The following is a 16,579-nucleotide window of genomic DNA, read 5'->3' as shown; positions in this document are numbered from 1 at the left end:
CTGTTTATCTTTACTTGCTGATTGTCTAAAAACTATCCTATTCGGTGAGTTGGAAAACAATCAAAATTGAAGGTAAAATGCATTAGTTTTTCTCTGATGTCAATAAAACTTAAAATTTACCGTTAAAAAACAATCTAGATTTTGTTCATCACTAAAATACACATTTCACAAATTACAGAAACAATGCTGGATTTTGTTTTTCATTTGAAATTCACGAACATACCAGTGGTTTTGCATCACTTTAGTTTCTCCACCACAGGTATGTTATGCCTGCTTTAGATCAGAGGCAACCAATTAGCAATAGAGCGGTATATTAAGCGGGTGGATGCATTCATTTAGCTGCTCAAGGCAACCTCTGGTTTTCATTGAAATGTTTATGGTATTAAAGTCACCTAAAACGCCCATGAAACTGGGCTCTTGTGCCTCTTTTTATTTAATAACATCTGCGTGAGGGTTGTAAAGTTACAGAAGAGCCAGACAAGCAAGCTGTAGGTTTTTTTTTTTCTTTTTTTGTCTTAATTCATGTTTTTTCCTAATCCAGATAAACCTTTTAGGACTTCTTTTTGGTCACAAATTTGTGATATTGGGTTAAAAAGCAAATAAAATAAGGACAATTTTTAAAAAGAAATGAAAAAAAAAAGTCCCTGGCAGAAAACTTCTTTGAATTTGCTTGTATTTAACCAACTACCTATCTATCTGATTCATTCCTGCTACGTTTAATCCAAAAAGAAAGAAAGAAAGAAAGAAAAAGATTCTTTATGGATTTTCATTCTTCTCAGGGATGAGTGGCTGCCTGGAAAATAAGGAAACAGCAGTGCGTGCAGAGGAGAAATGTCAGCTGAAGTCTAAAACACAGATGATTTATATGTTACTACACATTGACTGGCATCTTTTACATTGCCACATTAGAAAACAATAATTATTTAAAAATAATTTAATCACCTTTCAGTTTGTTTACCTATAAAAGTCTGTATGAGAGATTAAGAGATTGTTAATGTGATTAAATATGGAGACCTCATTAGCTCAATCACAGTAATATCATACTTAAGGTTTTAGTGGAACACAGAAACGTGTGAAATCCTGCTTCAGGTGTTTATTTTTGTGTGTGCATGTGTGTGTGTTGGCAAGAATAAAGGGAGGCAAAGAGTGCTACAATCACTTTCCATGAACATATGGGTGAATACTGAATGTTTGCACAACATCTGCTCAGAGGTACTGATTGAGCATTGCTGCCAGTGTGATGGTAGCTTCGGTGTTTGTTTGAGTCTTTGCCTACTGGATTTATTTCTTGCAGAACTAAGGTTTAGGTGAAGTTTTCCTTAGAAAGTGCTTTGAAGTTTGATGAATTTTTCTGTTTATTTAAACTGCACATTCCCACTTGATGGTTATACTGCAAACATAGTTGCAAAGCACTTTTTTGTTGTAGATTTTATAGATTTGATGCTTTTCTGCACATTTTTGCACGCTGGCTAATTTTTTGGCCTATAATACAGCTGAATATAATCCCATGAAAAGCGACATGCAGAGTGCAGAAAGAAGGATTTTCATTTTGCAGAAAAGCTCAACTGTTTCTGACAAAAGGTGATTTTCCTATTACTTTGCTGCATTTTGCATTCATTCATGGGTGGCACCAAGATTTCTTCTATGCAGTGGCTTAGTAGTTGCTTTGACTGTAAGGAGCTGATAAGTTTTCAAAATTAAAAGCAAACTACAGTACCATAACGTAGAGCAACAGTGGCCTAATGTTATCATGATTAACACCACATATATCAAGTTTTTATACTCACACATTACACAGTGGCAAACATTTTAACCATGTTAACTCTGGATCCGATGTCCCAAAGCATGGGAAGCTGCATCAAAATATTTTTTTCATTTAGTAAAACACAATCACAACTTTTCTTACAGAATACAATGAAGTCATGGTTTACCTTTGACATCTTTCATATTCTTTTGTGATAATTTCCACATACTGGTTCAATAATCTCCTGTACAGAGATAGTACGCAAAACAAAGAGTTTCCAGGTGGCGTACATATTTGGTTTTGCAAATTTTCCAACTTTGTCAACAAGAACATTCTCAGTTAGGATGTGACGTCATTCCAAGATCTGACTGCTGAGCTCCAACTCAAACCGATCGCATCACCACTAGTATTGGGGTGTTTCCCTGTCTTTAATTGACAGGGTAATTGTTTGATTTGAAAGCTAGAGTTCTTGTTTTCATGCTCAAATAACATATTTTTCTCTCTCAAAACTCTGCTCTCTTAAAAGTCCCTTCTTGCTCACAGATATAGCGCTCTTCCTTTCAAAACTCTGCTCCTCTTCTCAAGTTTAGAGTTGCAGGTTCAGATCTCCTGCGCCCAGGCAGGAGATCTGAACCCTCACACTCAGATGGATTCTCTGTGCTCTCAAAACTTCTGCTCTTGGATATTTTTTCCTCTCTCTTGGGTTGCTGAATGAGTTGTCTGTCAAACATGATGAGCAAATAGTCATCACCTTCTTCAGGGTGCGCTCGTTTTTGAAGAGTGAACTCAGAAAATCTCTACTTAACTGTGATCATCAGTAAACACGTATGGATAACCCAACCCAGCAATCTCTTGTAAGCATTATATTTTTACTATGCTTTTCTTTTTATATATGCATGTGTTTTTTACTTTTAGTAAAAGAAAAACTCAGTGACTTGCTAACTCACATAAAAGTACTCTTTCAAAAACTAACTGTACCTATACAGACATACAGTATGCCAAGTATAAAGCTAAGGAAATTATAAACTGAGACAAATATATTCTGCTTTAATGGTACTATATAATTAATCAATGGTAAATTAGCGTAGCTGATCATCATTCCTGTAGGTTTGTTAAATAGCAAAATTATCACATTGTACTACTCATAGTGTCGAGTAACTGAGGTGCATTACCATGATGTCAGCCTTCTTACACTTTGTCAACTAAATAAAACATTTTAATTAGTATTTCTTTCTCACAAAATATTTAACATGAAACTAACCACTATTTCCAAAATTTCAACCCCAGGATCTTACTTGCAGTTGCTGATCAGATAGATTTAATAGAGATCCAATGAGTTATAATATCAGTGAAAGATTAGTGTCTACTTTTAAAAGTAAAGAGGAAAAGCATAAAATCATTATAATAAGCAGACTTTGGTGGCAAAAAAAAAAAGTTATCTACCTTTGAGTCACTGTGTCAAGTAAAACAAACGCATCCTCAAGAAAGCGGTGAAGATTTCCTTGGTCAGCATTTATGTAGTACTCTATTGGCTGGAGGAAGTTTGACAGACAGCTCATTCTGCATCCCGAGAGAGGGAAAAATTTCCAAGAGCACAAGTTTTGAGAGTGCAGGGAATGCATATGAGTGGGAGGTAAAGAGACTAAACTTGAGTGCAGAAGATTTGAACCTGCAACACTAAACTTTAGAAGAGAGGCAGAGTTTTGAAAGGAATGTGAGAGCAAGAAGGGACTTTTTGAGTGTGAGAGCAGAGTTTTGCTAGAGTAATATGATATTTGAGTGTGAAAACAGGAAATATTTTAATAATTCCCAGATAATTCCCAGATCCGACCATTGAGTCAAATCGAACGCATCAATGCTCAACAACAGATGCGTTATCGGTGATTTGACCACAGATGGTGAGTTATGGGGTGTTAGATTTGACTCATAAGCCAGATCTGTGCTAGCAGTCATCTCTAACTGGTGAAGTTGGAGCTTGAGTCTTCTCAAACTTTCTGAGTTGGGTATCCGACTTCAAGGGATGTTCATGTTGCATTTACCTCTGGAAATTCGGAAAGTCTGACTTCCGGGTACAAGTCAAAATCACTAAGTGTGAACATAGTCTTAGCAACACAGGTCCAGTTGTCTCCATTAACACCATTACAAACTTTATGCGTCACATTAAGCTGAATGCAACATGAACATGTAGAAATAAGTGTTGGACTGACAACTTTTCACCTAAATTTACTATATTGTTGTTGTTAGGAATAAAATCCAGTGTTCCTTTTCAGTGTACCTATCAACAGTGTTCTGCCCGGACAATATTTTGACTTAATTTAGTTTTCCACTGCTGTTTAAACAGACAAGAACCATACGGGTCCTTACAGATTTCCTTGACATTGTTAAGAAAACTATTCTCGTTTGTTCTGCTCTGACAAGCACAGAAATGCCACCTAAGCAATGGCGGAGGGTCTACTTCTGGTGTTTGCCTGGATTTGTCTATGGCCTCAGCTCGAGGGAAGCAGGTATTGTTGTGGCTGGTCTTAAACCGCGAGCACCTATCTATCACAGTTCCATTCCTCCTTGTAGTTATCTCCAATGAGGCCAGGATCCCCTGTGTTGGTCACTAAAATATTGGAGGTAGCTGAGTCATGGGAATTTGCGATTGTTTACTCTGACATATAACAAACGTTTCCATTTTTTTTTTTTAGCTTGGGTCTGCATTAGTGCTTTGCTAGCCACATAATATTTACCCAAGAGATTAGGTCAAGGGTGGGATTGCCTAAAGGATGAGATTTACCAACACATCTTATTTTATACATGCAGCCAACAAAAACTTTAATGATCCAAAACTACAACTGAAATCACCACATTGACATTTATTTATTTATTTATTTATTTATTATAGTTTTCATTATGTCCTTGGGTTGCTAAGCGTTGCTAGACCGCCTGGTGCTGCCCCTGCATTCAGTACTTTGTCCATAAACTCTGGCCTCAGCCAATTAGAACAAATCTGCTTCAGCCTCATTATTTTTGTGCTGATGTGTTGTTTTTATTAATACTAATGATCCAGGTGAAACCCACTGCCCACACTCCTGAAATTCTAATGCGGTTGAAATTAGTGTGTTATTTACATGGATTTGGGTAATTAATGTCCTTGCACCTTTTTTGTTGCTTCTGCTGATTAAACCAGGGAATGCTGATTAAAACATTGTGCTTCGTGGATTGTTAACATCACCTGGAGAGGACAGAGGACAACCTGTTTGTGCTTGAACACATGCGTGAAATGTGACACTGGATGAAGAAGTGATGTTATTCTTAATTAGCACCAGGATCCATTCCGTGCCGCGCCGGTGATCCGCGCCAGCTTTTGTGCGCTGCTCTGCACAGCCAGCTGCTGCAGAGCAGGGGACCGGCGCACCGTTTCTCCTCGTCTTGTTTGCCTCCAGTCCGGCTTTAGCTCCGACTGTCTGCGCGGAGTGTGGATGAGACGCAAAGGGAACAACCGGGAGCGCACCCAGCACAGGCTAAACAAGTCATATTATCCCTCTTAGATTAGGCTCTGACTGTGAATCAAACCGCTGAGGACTTTCAGTCCGACTTGACGGGCTCGGAGTTTCATTTTGTAGCCAGACTGGGGCGCATCTCGTCTCCTTGAAGTGATCCCTTTTTTATGCAGTCTACCCGTAACGCTCCGGTCGGAAGGAGTCTGGGTGCACGCACAAGAGGAGGAGGAGGAGGAGGAGGAAGGTGGGAGCAACGATCATTACTTTTGAACAGAGCCTTCGTCATGGAGCTATTCGTCCGGTCTTGGACGCATTGGCTTGAGGAAGAACAGATATCTGCCTCGGGAAACAACATCATCTGTCCACTGTGAAGACGCTCGAGAATGCAGCAGAGCCCCAACCGTTTTTCTGTAGTTTCAGTAGGCTTCTTATAGAAAAGAAAGGAGAAAGAAGAGGTGGGGTGGGGGACTCCTGGTGTTGAACTGAATAGGATCACTCTCCGCGCCGGGATATTTTGGCACGGCACTGTAAGTAGCCTTTAAAAGCGCACATTTAAATCTTTCAGGGTTATGGCTGGCTGAATCAATACCATTTATTTACACTCCCAAGATAGCAGAAGGCAAATGTCAGAAAATGGGCCCACGGGCTCCTCAAGGAGTTTGAAACTGCTGTGTTGAGATCAATATAGCCCATGGTGTAGGATGTTATTTTGTGGCAGCTGTAGTATCCAGACTTCAAGTTAACATCACATCAAGTTGATATGGATTCTTTGATCACAAGTTTAAGCCTATTTATGAATGCATATATTTCAATGTAATTCAAATGAAAAAGCTCGTTGAGGGATGTATTTTTAATCTACGACAGATTTACACAAACTGCTCTTCTGATTACATATTGTGCGGACGGGATTATGTTTGGATGCACATGATAGAAAAAAAATCCTTTGATGTGACCTTAAAGTATATAGAAAACAAATTGCATTTGATTTAAAACCAGTTTATTGAAATAAAAAATACAATGGTGAAGAAAAATAAATAAACAACTAAATAAAACAGCAAACATCTCCACCCTGTCCGGGACACCACTGAGCTAAATAGTTGGATGTAAGCTACTCTCTCCATTTACTTCTCCATTTTGTGGCTGTAAAATAAGATCATTTCACAGGACATGTATAATTCACAGACCTTAGCCAGCCATGTGTGATGATGGGACACACATACACACTTACCCCCACACACAACACACACATATAGAGTTTTTACAGACTGAAGGAACCATATTTCATTCTCACGTGAGGCTTTAGGAGATAGGGCTGAATAGATCTCAACAAGAAACCACAGGAGAGCACGGCTGTGCCGGGCTGAAATGTCAAGGTTAAATAACATTTATGTCAAATCCATACTGTCTATACCTAATCAGGATTGTGGCGCAACATTATATAAGCCATGCTGACAAGTTGGAGAAACTGAGAGCTTCCCTTGGCATATTCTTATATAACAGCTTCATGCTGAAAATTATGGATGACTTTATAGTTCCAGCTGTGCTTTGGCCATAAATTAACAATTTTTTTTTGTTCAGTTTTCTGCTAAAAAACAGCAGAATTTTATTTGTGGCGACCCCAGTGTGAGGATCTGTTTTGCCACCAGGAAAATCCCAGCATATTCTGGCCGTGGTGGAGAAGTTTTTGTGTCATGCCAGCCATTTTGGAAGACTAGACAAAAAGTCTCCTTGGCTGGGATGATGTTCAGTGTCGGCCTAATGCTGACATTCCCATCAGTGATTCCCAGTGATGAAAAGGTCACCTCCTCCCCTGCCAGTAATAGGAGGCATTATTGTTGGATATAGATGTTGCACTTTGGTAAAATCAGTTTTTTGGGACAAGTGCTTGCACTGTGAATGGTTGGAATTCAAATGGGGGGGGGGGGGGGGGCAAATGGGGGCAAATGGTCTGTTGCTTCTTCCTCCCACCCACCTCCCCAGCCTCTCTCTCTCTCTACCTCTCGCCCGCCCCAGCCATGCTGGTTTGGTCCATTTGTCTGTGTCTTCTTTGGGAGGAAGTGCTATCTCATCTCACATTGCGCAAATGGTTTCAGAGCATGCTATAGTGTGAATTCTTGCAGGTTTTTGTAACTGCCAATTTCCATATCAAAGTGTCTGCATTTCAATAGGGAGAACTTGAGCTACCAGCCCCCTTCCTCCAAGCAGTTTTGTTCTGATAAAGCATTGCTTCTGCTTCTTCTGCTGCTGCTGCTGGTGGTGTCGATGGTGGTGGAGGAAGCTACTGACAGGATTTCTGGACACGGCAGTTGGTTTTGTGTGCGCGTGTGTGTGAGGAGCAAGTGTTTGTGTTGGAAGCAGATTTAGTGTGGATTGGGAGAATTTGTCGGCCATAATCTTAACACCAAATGCCATGTATTTAGTGTAAATTCTGGATGTAGCTCAGAGACGTGGCTATGTTAAAACGATTTCTTCTTTAAAAACATTTTCACCCAGAATTCCTCAGCATGAGCAGAAAACGTCATAGGGGGTTTATATTCTTGAAGAAAGGCAACCCACAGCGCTCATGGTGAGACAAGAAAATGTATAAATGAGTTGCAGAAAATCTGTTTTAAGCATTTGAACTATTTTGGCAGTCTGTACTAAAATGCTCTGAAATGAATTTGTTTTCAAATACCTTCTTGCAAACCAAATGGCTTAATTTGACATTGATTGAGTGAGGATGTAAAGACACGGAGCATTCATGCTTGTGCAAGACTGACTGCCTAATGGTGTCTGATTGTTTGTCTGTGGCAGAGATAATATTTATTTCCAATTGTGTGCAGCTGTTGTTTGTCAGAAAAAAAAATGCAGCAAAGCACTTCTTATTGTGATGGATTATTTTTTTCCTCTGACTCTTTGTCTTGTGATACATGACCTAATGCTCACTTCGATTTTCAGCAGGTTAAATAGATGAAAATAAACACTCCGACACATTTGAAGTGTGCACAAAGAGAAACAAAAAAGCATGTTTTTTTTTTTTTTTTTTTTTTTGTCTTTGTGCATGGCCTTCTTTTGAAAATAGGATCAGTATAGGTTAATAGTGAAAGAAGGTGCAGCGTGTGAAATGTTATTCCACAGAGACAGGGAATGTAAATGCCATTGGAAGCGCAGTAGGGGTCAGTGGCCCCTTCATGGTCGCCCTGCTCCTGGGTAATAACATGAGCCAACTGCTTCCCAACCGGCTGGAGGAGAGAGCTGGCTCCTTCCTCTCCTTCCTCTCTTTCCTTTGTTTGGACAAAATAACATCACAAAACCTCAGAGACGGGGTACGAGTGGGAGGGCATTTTCCAGTTGGAAGCCAAAAGAACAGAATAGAGGGGAAAAAAGCAAGACTTCACCTGCCATCTTCACTCACGGCAGGCGGGTTTGACAGCTGTCTTGTCCAATTCCCCTTAGCTTGCTCACTGCACTGAAAAAAGTTGGACAAACAAATGGACAGAAAGAGAGGAGACAAGGGAGGATAAATAATGACAGATGAGTTAAGTTTAGATTGATTTCAGTGGGGAAACTCTTCTTAGATACAATGCACATTGTATTTTTCTTCAAAAATTATATTTCTCTCCTCCTGTTAGAGATTTTTTTTGTCTGTTTCTCACTTGTAACAAAGCCCCGAGAACAGACTGCCTGCCTTGTGTACAGCGTGTAGGAGGATAAGGCAGGAGAAACTGTGGTAAGTTTGTCGAGTCAAGAAAAAAGTGAAGGTGAAGTGGAAACCACGCTGCGGTGCTGAGCTGAGCCCAGTCGTTCAAATTATTAAAAAGCTGCTGAGGAGGAGAGGTACATGCATTCTGCTCTGTGGAGGCTGCTGTCAGTGAAGAAATTGGCATCAGTGCTCCCCCTAAGATAGATTTCCGCCTGCTTGCTGCAAAATGGTCTAGAGTGTAGAACGTAGCGGCTGCATCTGAGGGGATGACACAAACCCTGACATTTGCTGGTGATGCTCTGAAGAGGCCTCCTGGTTTCTTTAAATTTTTTATTTATTTCTTGAAGCAATGTCAAACTTACATTTCTTGTCGACATTTTGTAAGAAAAATAAGAAAAACTCACCAAAGAAATGGGTTTGAGAAAAAAAAAACAGCATAAAACTAAAAAGCAAAGGTCACTTCTAGTATTTAAGTGCTTCAGGGTAAGTTTTTCATTCACTGCAAAATACATCACAGCCATTTTGTGGCTTGCCTTAAAAATAAAGAGACAGATGAGTGAAAGGAATGATTGTGTGTTAGGGTAATTAAACCGATGGATGGATATATGTTCTTTTTTGCCAAGAAAATACTTCTGAGGGAGGAAAACTCTGTCATAGCACCACCTCCTGCTTTTAAAATGACAGTTAACTTTCCCCCACCGGTTCGAAATGGATGTTTAATGATCAACAGAGGCTCTGAGCCCAGGGTCTAGCAGTCACAGTGGCTCTAAGTGTTCACTCAGCTAAGAAATATACCCCCTCAGTGCCGTTGCAGGACGCTTTGCTGAAAAAAAAGGGCTAGTTCTTGAGTGATGGATCATCAGAGGTCTCTTTGGGGTGTGTGTTAACCCTTTGGAGTGTGCAGACCTTACCCAGTCAGGAGGCCGTCTGCGGCGTGTGATGGATGTGTCCCGGGTTGTTAGGCTTCATATATCAGAAGATTAGCACTGACCTGTGAGTTGTCTGGGCCGCCCTCAGAGCTTCTTGTCCAACGCTGGCAGATATTAGCATATGAGGACACTGCTCTGTCTCAGGGGGGAACAAAGATAGTGTTCTTTATTCGGTTCTGTCATAGTATAGGTCACAGGAAGTGTGTAGATTAAAGGCTGAAGTCTTTGTGTTGGTATTAGGTGTATCTGACAGGTCATCTGTCTTCAGTACTTCTCTCTTCCACAAATTCCTAAATAGCACCATATAATTATCCTAGAAATTGAGGTTCAGGCCATGCATCACTGCAGTTCTTCCTTCATGGCATTCATGAATCATATAAATATGTAAATCAGTCACCCGGTGTGTTGTAACACTGTTATTTCTCATTGCATTGAAAGGAAAGAAATTGGTAGCAGGTATACACCCATGTTGTATTTTCCAAAGAGTAATCTGCTGAACCTCCACATGTGATGGACAGCTTGAATTCTTCTATTGAGTGCTTTGCATAAACAGCACAGGCACATCTGCTCATTGAGAAACTAGTTATTTGAAGCGCTGAAAGGCTAAATTAAATACTACATTGAGGCCCTTTCACTCACCTCAGTCTTGCTGCAGATTATTTCAAATGATCATGAAATCCTTTTGCATTTGTTGCTCTCATGCGCCACTTAAATGTCACCGCCCACGGTATTGCTGCCGTTTTTTCTTGTTGTGTCTTTAAGCATAGAAAGAATTCTTTAAATGCCAGTTTTTAGGGAGCTGTTTTGTGCATTGGGGAGAAAATAGGCATGGGATCACCTGTAATCTTTGGGGTATCTGTCTGCTGTGTCTAAGGGCTATTTGATGCCTTCTTGGTGTTGCTCTGTGTCTTGTGATGAAGCCAATCTATTTTCAAGGTGAGGAGATATTGTCAAAGCCCTTGAATGTACCCTGGGCTTTGATTGGCAGGCGTTGTCACAGAGGATAAGTAGTGGCGGGAGTCATACTGCAAAGAGAATCAATTACCTAGGATGGCATAGCCATGCTTTCACAATGTGTCAGTGAAGTCAGCCATCTTGCGCGTTCTCTGTGTCTGGAATCGTCTCTAGTCAGTGCAACGAGGGACCAGCTTTCAAGTTTAATTTTGGTACTTGCCATAAGTAACATTATTGATGTTTTATTCTTTGGGCTTAATACTATGATGAATCATCCTGTAAAAGCAAAAACTTTGAAGCGTTCATCAGTGTCAATGTAATCTGTTTTGTGATCACTGGCAACATTAAACAACAGAAAAATGTTGCAACGTAAGTGGCATTCTGGCAGGAATAAAAAAAGAGCAATATTGAGCTCAAAACTCAGCTGAGGCCTTTCTTGTAGAGTTGTGCTGATTTCCGCCATTTCAAAAGCCTCTTTAGTACAGAGAGAAGACAGAGAGTGCGGGCTCGGAGTTGCAGTGAGAGAGGGAAGCTTGTTGTTGATCAGCCAAGCAAATCAGATCTTGATATTTGAAGAGTGGAGTTGTGATTGCTAATCACTCCACTGCTGAGTTTTAATTAGGAGACTCATAAGCATTCAGTCATTTCTCGGCAGAGCATAGTCAAGATGTACTTAAAAAAACAAATAATTAGATGCCTTAGTAGTCGAGACAACAAAAACAAGCTCAGGTTGTTTTTTCTATATACATGAATTGATGTGTCTATGCACTGATTAAAAATGCAGCATAAATGTGTTTCATGTCAGCTCTGCTTTACAAAACATTTCTTGACCTTATCATGGGATGAATTAGACTTGCTTTGAGCAATGCAGCCATGCATAGAGACTTTTCTTCATGTGCTTATCACCAAAGGAAGCCTTAATCTAATCTTGAGCTGTTTTCTGGTGGATATTGCCATAGATTGGACAGAGCTTATTTTGAATGGCTAGGTTTCTGTCCCGTGCTCCTAAGACCTTTGTTAGGACATTTTAATTACAGTGGAGCTGGGTGTAATTGATCTAGGCTTAAAGGGATTTCACTGTCAATGAGAATGAGCCCGGGCGTTAATACAGCCGAGCAAACGCTTCCACCTTTGTGCCGCATTAGCGCACACACGGTCGTGCTGATGGAGATGAGAGGCTGAGTGTCTTCTTGTTGGTTGTCCTTTAATTCAGGTGCCTGTCATTTTATGTGTAAAGGGAGGGAGCAGACAGGTCCCCCCATCTGCCTCAATTTTAACATATCTGTTGCGAACATTGTTACTACCTGAAGTGTCCTCTTACGAAGCACTTTCTTCATGGTGCCATGTTGTCACCCACAATCTTTAAATTTTTATCAGGCTGTTAGATAATGCTTCCCGATGAAGGTGAATTATTGATGGTCTTGTTCGTATGAGTGGGACAGGGCAGGCTTTTAACTCTCTGAGCTGCACGGTCTCTTATCCGGTAACTAAGGGACACCGCACAAACACCCAAAGGAATGATGTACTGGAGGAGGAAATAAATGGAGGCAGGGGGCTGAAAATAAAATAAAAGAGGCATGCATCCTTTACACTGCTGTTGGGCTAAGCCATGGCACAAGGAGAACTTGGCAGCAGAGAAAAGCTTTGCATCTACAGAAGCCTTTGCTTTGCTATTTGAAGCAGTGAGAAGTGCTATTGGTGGTTGTGTATACGTTGCTTATATTTGTTGGCTTGAAAACACAGCAGTCTGGCTCTGCTTTCTCTCATTGTGTAGAAACACGTGTTGAAGTTTGCGACAATTATTAATGTGGGATTTTGGAGTTGGGGTGGACAAATAAACTTCGCGGTCACTTTGTATTCATTAGCGCATCAAAGAGAGGTTGATTAATCGATTAGCTGATTGAATGGAAATTAATTTGCAACTGTTTTGCTAACAGAATAATTATTCTAATTAAATAAAAAAACACATTCTTTAGCCCCTGGTCTCTGGCTGGCTTTTCTCATTGATTACTGTATTCACTGCAAACTGAACAATGAGAGGATGCCACATTGAGGTGTGGGAGTCAGGGACAAGCATTTTGACTATTTGTATGACAGTTTTTATCAATAGATTTTAATAACTGTATCATCTAGATGACCTACAGATAATTTGGTAATGAAATTAGTTATCAATCCTTTTAATCAATCAATTAATTAACTGACCAGATGATGCAGAAAACTCTCAGTTTGTTTTTATTTCACTGGTTAATAAAAGCACATCTGTTTTTTAATTGATAAATGAGTATTAATAAATTCTTTATATTGGTATTTACTCAGTCCAAGGCCGTGTAAAGTGCACTTATACATTTCTTGGAGGAAAAAAAACCCACACAGCCCCAGTGTAATCTGTTTTATGGTGTTTCTCCTTTGACCCTAACTAATAAGCTGTGTAACTCACTGCAGACACATATCGCTTGTCTTTGTCTGTTTGTTGCAAACGTAGCTCGGTTTTAGTAAAATTAATCCATAACTGCTAATGTGAACCCACACACCCTGACAGCTGTCCTGAGTCTTATTGCATATGTTCTCGTCATTGTTCCGATTCACTCTCTCTGCATTCGTATGGCCCTGGTGTTTGCATTACAATGGATTGAGCAGAGCAAACTCTTGGAAATACTGGTAAAGCGTATCATTTAGCCTGCAGAAATTCAGCTGTGTGGCCTTTTATCATTTAGCCTGCAGAAATTCAGCTGTGTGGTCTTTGAGTTTAAACATCTATTCAGAAGTGGTTTTAGCCAAAAACACTTCATTTTTACCCATAAACATCTTTGGACAAAATGTCACAGATCTGATGCATTCAAGGAATCTGACCAACATCATGCCTCAAAGATTTTGGAAGCTTGTCTACCTTTCTAAAAGCTGCGTTATATTTATTGCCTATTCTCTGAAATCTTGTGTTGCGCTCACAGCATTCTTAGTATTTTTTAATGGCAGATATGAATTCACTCTCAGTTTATACAGTATCAGAGATAGATACTAATAATGCTGGGACTGTCTGTGTAAGTCAGCAACCACACAAGACAGGAATTATGTACAACCAAAACAAGAAAATCAAGTCCAACCAGTCTGCATTTCCCACTGGAAATACTGCAGATTGATGCGTGTTTCTTGGTTTCTAAAGGAACCAACAGAGTGTGTGGACAAATGAATAGAAACCAATACAGAGGAAAAGACTTTGAATTTAAAACAAGCAAGAAAACTGTCGGAGCTTGCAGTATGTGCAGATTAAGTCAATGGCTCATTTCCAATTCAATTTAGCCAAACAGAAGATCTGGGTTTAAATATATTAGCTCGACATTATAAACCTTGGCAAAAATCTGTATTGCCTCAAAAGGATTTTATCCAATCAGTGCCATGATTTAGAATAACTGACCTCTGATAAATCCTGTGTGATCTGAACTGCTTATAAAATTTCACAAATACAAAAACAATTTAAATAATGTTTTAGTCTTATTGAATTAACACACATACTCCAGATTGGCAGGTCCAAAACTGTATGCATGAAAGACGTGCTTTTCTTGTTTTCTCTCAAGCACACACACACCCTACCACATCTCAAACGTCATCAGTCATACCCACTTTTCTCTCCTGCTCCTACTTAAAGTGAAATATGACTTTAAATTTCAGTCTTAGCGCTTGCCAACTACGTCTTCTTGAGCGAACAGTTTTGAATCAACTCCAGAAGAAGCCAAACATCAAATTTTATCCTGACATTATGCAACTAACAGTCATAACTTTAAATCATTTAGAAATATTGACAATATGACAATATTAGTAAAACACTGAGCCAAGTATGGTTAATGCTAGTCAGGATTTGTTATTCAGGCCAAAAAAAAAAAAAAAAATGCTCAGTGTTGAACACAGAATCTTCAAGACAACAAAAACAGGCAAATTTATGTGTACATTTTATCTTATTTAGATATGAGATGTCCTCTGTTCATGCACATGTGGATATGTATATAATATGGTCTCAATTTCTAGAGGTGATATAAAAAAATCACAGCATATCAAATGAACATTTGATGTAAAAGAGTCCACTTATAGTTATGAATCCACAAGAAAAAAAAGAAAAAAGAAAAAAATTACACCACCTGGCTGCCATCAAATCACAGACAGACAAATTTAGCGACTAGCTAATAATGCAGCACTTAGCAGATTAAAAGCCAGATATTTCCCTTGGGGGTTTTGGAGCTTGCTGCAGAGCTAAAATTGAGTGTATATTGGCCAGATTTGCTTCTCCAAATGAATTACAATTTTGGTCTGGAACTGCTGGATGTGTAATTATGCAGTTGTTAGCGAAGATTGTCAAAAAAAAAAAAAAAAAAAAAAACACTTGGTAATAATGTTATATTGTTGTGTTTACAGCTTTAGTTACTGGCTCTGATTCTCAGACTGAACAGATTATAACTAATCTGACCAAGCTTTTTATTGTGCAAACTTTCAAAAACAGGTGCTAATTTACCAAGTGAGTATTTCACAGCTGCACGTCCTTTCATGATAAGAGTTAGAAATAATATTATTATTATTAATGTTATTTTCACTGCAGGACAGTTCACATACTCTTTTCTATTAATGGGGAAAAAAAATAGAAAATTATACTGGATATTGCCAAAAATTGAATATTTTACGTCCCTATTAAAAAAGACTCGGTCTTGTTCAGCCACCACCAGCTAAAATCAGTTTTTATGCAGACAAATAGTGAATGTGAATCAAAGTTCTACAACACAGCTTCACAGAGAGCTACACACACGAGAGACACGTTTTAATTTGGGAAAAAAGAAGAAATATATTTAAACTAACACATCTGTAAACATACTCAGCTGTTTATCATTGCAGGTATTAATGGTGCCCTTCAGAAAACTCTTTCATCTGAGGCCAAGCCATAAAAAGGCAGTAAGTTACCCCTCACTTATAGACGCTAAAAAAGTAACACAGTGTTAAACGTTCTCCTCGCATCATGATGGGTTTACCTGCAGAGCAAACCGGTGGATATCTGCAATCGACTGTTAAGCATGGTGGTGGGTCTGTAATAGTATTGGCAGCTCTCTCGTGGGACTCATTAGCACTGGCGATTACTCCACACGGTGCTATAATGGCTGAGGTGTGTGAGGCATTTTTACAGGACCACTGTAGCTGCACCCCTGTGTTGCAGTGGTTTTATGGATTAAATCAAATTCCCGGTCTGGTTTCCCACCGTCACCGGATCTAAACTTCCTCTAACATTATGGAAAATACTGGAGAGGGAGTTTCCACCTACTTCACACTCCACTGTTGCAGTTTCATCTTCCTCTTACTAGATTAGTAGTATTTTTTTTATTATAATGGAATAAGTTATTGACTGTATTTATTCAGGGTAATACATTGCTAATGTAGCTGTAGAGCAGTTTTTACAGTTTCTGTTGACGGTTTCTTGAAGTGTTTGTTATGCTTAAGTTTAGTTGTTCAGGCTTTTTAGATATCAGTTTCAGGCTTTTTTATTATTATCATGAAATATTTTAATGTCATTATGCAAAATGTATTTTTAAGTAACCAGTTTCATGGCATGTACAAAGAGTTTAGCTTGAAGTTAATCATATTGATTTGCTTTTAACATAATCAGAAATTTAAGTTGTTTTCAACATCCTCTAATTCACCCTCACTTTCTTGATTTGTGATGTAATTTCTTGTCTATAAAGTGCTTAAAAAGCAGTTTAAAAATTACACTTGTGATTTCCTGCAATTTCAGCATGCCACACTAAAATGACAT

At 39.2% G+C, this 16,579-nt stretch overlaps 1 protein-coding gene across 13 annotated transcripts in view; it reads left to right on the top strand.

The window, feature by feature from the left end:
• The first annotated feature begins 5,160 nt into the window (after positions 1–5,160).
• LOC121644435 (adhesion G protein-coupled receptor L2-like) overlaps positions 5,161–16,579 on the top strand; it is a 92,729-nt gene continuing 81,310 nt past the window's right edge. For 6 of the 13 annotated variants that reach the window (XM_041992343.1, XM_041992332.1, XM_041992345.1 and 3 more), the window contains exon 1: positions 5,162–5,756. The gene's annotated coding sequence lies outside the window, so the exon portion shown is untranslated. Of the gene's footprint in view, positions 5,757–16,579 lie in introns of all 13 variants that reach the window. The other 7 variants (XM_041992341.1, XM_041992337.1, XM_041992340.1 and 4 more) reach the window with 2 other exon arrangements.

Source organism: Melanotaenia boesemani, chromosome 8 (assembly GCF_017639745.1).
Source record: "Melanotaenia boesemani isolate fMelBoe1 chromosome 8, fMelBoe1.pri, whole genome shotgun sequence".
Taxonomy (NCBI): Eukaryota; Metazoa; Chordata; class Actinopteri; order Atheriniformes; family Melanotaeniidae; genus Melanotaenia; species Melanotaenia boesemani.
This window is presented reverse-complemented; position numbering and strand designations above follow the sequence as displayed.